This window comes from Trachypithecus francoisi, unplaced genomic scaffold (assembly GCF_009764315.1).
Source record: "Trachypithecus francoisi isolate TF-2019V2 unplaced genomic scaffold, Tfra_2.0 Lachesis_group9, whole genome shotgun sequence".
NCBI lineage: Eukaryota > Metazoa > Chordata > Mammalia > Primates > Cercopithecidae > Trachypithecus > Trachypithecus francoisi.
Window position 1 is genome coordinate 13,213,391 of NW_022681474.1, and position 5,130 is coordinate 13,218,520.

The following is a 5,130-nucleotide window of genomic DNA, read 5'->3' on the forward strand; positions in this document are numbered from 1 at the left end:
AAACCACAAGTTTTGGGATAAAAGGAGTGATGTAATACAGCCCCAATGCCTCCTCTCCTCACAGTAGGGGTCATATCCACCTCCTCGTGATGATCGCATTAAAATTAAAGAATTCATGCAAAGTGCACAGAACCGCGGGTGGCCAACAGCTCTTTGTCTACAACAAAGAACAACACGGTCGGTAACAGTCTCTTAGTGGTATAATCTGAGATTTGAAAGAGCTTGGGAAAAACGAGTTGTGGAAAGAATTGTGGACTATTCAAAGTGTCTTGCCCTACCACATTCCTCTCCATGTATCCACATTTATAATTATTCTGTGATACATTTCAGATGGTTTTCATTCATGAAGCTCTCTGGAATGTACTCCACATATATAAGAATTATAAAGGAAGGAGAAGAACTCGGCCTGAAGAGCATATATACATATTTAATAAGATATATATAGCCAAGGCAGGCAGATCACGAGGTCAGGAGATCAAGACCATCCTGGCTAACATGGTGAAACCCTGTCTCCATTAAAAATACAAAAAAAAAAAAAAATTAGCCAGGCATGGTGGCATGCACCTGTAGTCACAGCTACTCGGGAGACTCAGGCAAGAGAATCACTTGAATTCAGCAGGCAGAGGTTTCAGTGAGCCAAGACCATACCAGTGCACTCCAGCCTGGGTGACTGAGCGAGACTCCATCTAAAATTTAAAAAAAAAAAGATATATAAAAATCATATAATATATTTGTAGTATATAATAAGATAAAATAAGGACATAAGTAATTAATTCAAGTCGATAAAATGCATTTATTCCATCAAAAATACTATTACAACTAGGATTCAGTTTTTACTGATATCTCCATTGCTGGCACTAAACAAACTTCTGGACCAGTATGAACTAATTCAGAATTATTTTTCCCTTGCTTCCTCAAAGACCTCTTTTCCTCTTTCTGCATTGCAGCTGCCTGTCTCCGGGTCCCTGGCTCCTGTGTGGCGACGACCCTTTCCATCCCATGCCTCCCGGTGAATCCCAGCCTCTCCAGTTCTTAGTCGGTCTAGCCCTGGAACTCCGACTTCAAGCCTGTGGCTCACCTGGATTCCACATTCCAGGACCTGAAGTTTCTTCACTTTCACTTGCTGAGTCCCACAGCACTCCATCCCCTTCTCATTGTTACTGCTGTACTGTTTCCTGTGGTCCCTGATTATGTTGGGCCTCTCAGAGGCTTCGGGTAGACTTTTCTACTAGACCAAGAGGCTGTGACCATCTGCAAGTACAACACAGGAAAGCTCTTGTGGTGATTACAGTCATGAAAACCTTTGTCCCAGTATATAGGCTGAAGGATAATTTGACATAAGGGTGAGATTTGACTCCATTTAATTGGAGATTAAATGAAACCCATAGCATGCCTTTATTTGGTATTTAAATTATATCTTAGAGAAAATACTTTACATGCTGGGTGCTGTGGCTCACGTCTGTAATCCCAGCACCTTGGGAGACCGAGGCGGGTGGAGCTCTTGAGGTCAGGAGTTCGAGACCAGCCTGGTCAACATGGTGAAACCCTGTCTCTAATAAAAATACAAAACTATCCAGGTGTGGTGACACACATTTGTCATCCCAGCTACTCAGGAGGCTGAGGCGGGAGGATCACTTAAACCTGAGAGGTGGATGTGCAGTGAACCAAGATTATACCACTGCACTCCAGCCTGAGTGCCAGAGCAAGACTCCATATCCAAAAAAGAATAGGAAGAAGGGGAAGAGGAAGAAGAAGAAGAAGAAGAAGAAGAAGAAGAAGAAGAAGAAGAAGAAGAAGAAGAAGAAGAAGGAGAAAATACTGTATATTCATAATATTTTTGTCTGACATTAAAATTTTGAATATGTAGTATTATAATTCTATCATAAAGAGTGGCCCAAGAACCTACATAGAACTTGGGAAGCTTTTTCCCCATAGAAACATAAAGGTATTTACAAATTAACCTTTAACATCCATCAGTTTGTACACTAGGAACTGATTTTATGCAATTTTTACTCTGACCCACAGGTCAAAAGCAACATCATCACCTCCTGAAGGCAAGTCCACATTGGGCCCCAGGAGCTGAGCTGTTGCTTTTCCGGATGACACATTTCCTCACATGCTTCCATCAATTCTTTCTGTGGTCACCACACTCCACGTTAATTACCACAACCTTTGCCTGGCCTGTGTTGGATTCTATTAGTGGTTCAGTCCAAACTCTAGACAAAATTGAGTCATCCTGCTCTATTGTGACATGGGATAGTCAAGAACAACTATGTGGAGACCGTATTTGGTGATTCCATGATATTAGAGACAGAAGCTTGGGCCAGGGGGAAGAACAAGCCATTTGAGCAGGGCCCTTCCCTTTCCTTCCTCGAGGAATTCTTATCAATGTGAGGTCATTAATACCTGCAAGACCAAGAATAGAATAGGGGTCTAGGAGGAGGTGCCAAGCAGGTTGGAAAAAAGAGTTGGAAATGTTGACATGAGCCCCACCCAGCTTATCAAGGGAGCACATGTGGGTTTGAGCCCAAAACTCTTAACAGAAGAAACCCCAACTCTACCAAAAGTACAAAAATTAACCTGGCGTGGCGGCGGGCACCTGTAATCCCAGCTACTCAGGAGGCCGAGACAGGAGAATAGCTTGAACCCAGGAGGCAGAGGTTGCAGTAAGCCGAGATGGCACTGCTGCAATCCAGCTTGGGTGACAAGAGCAAGACTCCGTCTGAAAATAAAGAAAAAAAGAAAGAAAGAAACCAGCACAGTGGGCACGGTGGCTCAAATCTGTAATTCCAACACTTTGAGAGGTTGAGGTGGGCAGGTTGTCAGAGGTCAGGGGTTTGAGACCAGCCTGGCCAACATGGTGAAACCCCATCTCTACTAAAAATACAAAAAAAATTAGCTGAGCATGATGGCACACGCCTGTAATCCCAACTACTCGGGAGACTGAGGCAGGAGAATCACTTAAACCTGGGAGGCAGAGATTGCAGTGACCTGAGATCGTGCCACTGCACTCCAACCTGGGTGACAGAGTGAGACTGTGTCTCAAACAAACAAACAAACAAACAAAAAAACAAAGAAACAAACAAAAAGACACCATTTCTGGAGTGGCCTCTCTCCATGCATCCCTCAAGAACCCACAGCACATGATCAAGTTGGGGGTTCTCCATCCAAGCCCGCCCTCTCAGCTTCTTGCTTTCTGCCTTAGATAAGACTAAAAGATCACAACGTGGCAGTACTCCTTGGAAAATGCTTAACAAATACATAGAAGTGTACAGGGCAAGGCAGCCAAGGTCTGGACATCCCGACTCTATGCCGTGGAATAGTTCAGAATAACCATTCCAAGACTGTCCCACAAACACACAGCAGAACTAAGATGAATACTGAGTTTCCACGGTTGTTACAAGCAACAACCAGCTGTGGGACATGGCTGCTTCCCTCTTCCCTATGATGCAAGGGACAGAATTCCTCAGCCTTAGATATCAGCCTGTTATTCTGGCAGCAAGCACTAGTGCTCCACCTTGGCAGGTGCACTTCCATACCTACAGGTCAGCCGGTGACCCACTGTGGACAGATATATGCCCTAAAATGGGCGGGGAAAAGAAAGCAGGAAATCATCTCTTCTTGAGATCCAGGAATTTTGCAGGGGCCGCCTTTCCTACCACACGGAGAAAGCATGTCTGAAGATGAAGCTAGCATTACGTGAAGCAGAATTGCAAGACTCACACTGAAAAACAGAATTCCAGTAATATTGTCGAGCTCCTGGGTTTGGCAGTACCTAAGGACAGCCTACTCCTGGAGCTTCTACCTTACCTGAGCCCCTTTGGTTTATTCTAACATGATGACCGAGTGTGATGGCTCACGCCTATAATCCCAGCACTTTGCAAGGCCAAGGTGGGTGGAACACTTGAGGTCAGGAGTTTGAGACCAGTCTGGCCAATGTGACAAAAACCCATCTCTATTTAAAAAAAAAAGAAATACAAAAAAAAAAAAAAAATTAGCCAGGCATGGTTGTGAGCAGCTGTAGTCTCAGCTACTCAAAAGGCTGAGGCAGGAGAATCACTTGAACCCGGGAGGTGGAGGTTGCAGTGAGCCAGGATCGTGCCACTGCACTCCAGCCTGAGCAATAGACTCCATCTGAAAAAAAAAAAAAAAGCCACATTTTTACTACTTATCTGTCTAAGATTCCTGACTACTCCTCAACGATTTTTTGAAACAGCATATTGAAGGGATCATATAAAAACAAAAACTGCAGGCTATATTCATAAAGGGTCAATATCAATCATGCAAACTGCCTCATCCATTTATCACTTCTTAATTTCATAACACAGAAAATTAATACCTTATTTTTGAAATAACTTTTAGTTCTTGTAAGGGTCTTCTAATTAAATCTTTATGCAATTTAACTAAAATACCAGAAACACATTGATTTGACAAGTAGTCAATGTGCATGTTTATAGCACATTAATTTTTTGTTTTTACTCAGGCTGATATGCTGGGTAGTCTTCTCTTTAAGCAAAAATAGCAGGTGAGATCTCTGTACTAACAAGATGAAATTGCCATCTTGGCCATCAGTTCTAGCTGGCATCAATCCACACAGACACTATGACTTAGAGAACACGAGGTGCCTAGTTCAAGGGGGGGTTTCATCTGCATACAGAGAGGGAGAAGGTTGTTCAGAGAAAGGAACATTTCTTTTTCTTTTTTCTTTTCTTTTCTTTTTTTTTTTTTTGAAATGGAGTTTCACTCTGGTCACCCAGGTTGGAGTGCATTGGCACGATCTTGGCTCACTGCAATCTCCACCTCCCAGGTACAAGTGCCCCAGCCTCAGTCTCAGCCTCAGCCTCCCAAGTAGCTGGGGCAACAAGCACACGCCACCATGCCTAACTATTTTTGTATTTTCAGTAGAGACAGAGTTTCACCATGTCTCAAGCTCCTGACCTCAGGTGATCCACCCACCTCAGCCTCCCAAAGTGCTAGGATTATAGGCATGAGTCACGGAGCTCAGCCAGAAAGGAACATTTCTAACCTATTCCATGTGTATCCTTGTCTACAGCAGCACCAGAAGATCATATCAAAGTGGAGGCTGCTGGGAAACATCCTTTCAGCAGGAAGGGGTTAATGGACGAGGAT

General features: G+C 43.6%; 1 long non-coding RNA gene across 1 annotated transcript; it reads right to left on the bottom strand.

Annotated features, from left to right (window-relative positions):
* Window positions 1–625: 625 nt before the first annotated feature.
* Window positions 626–2,640, bottom strand: LOC117082563. The gene is made up of 3 exons (XR_004436673.1): window positions 2,581–2,640; window positions 1,079–1,251; window positions 626–686 (listed from the first exon to the last, which is right to left on the bottom strand). It is a non-coding gene; the product is annotated as an uncharacterized LOC117082563 (long non-coding RNA).
* Between the last annotated feature and the right edge of the window lie 2,490 nt (window positions 2,641–5,130).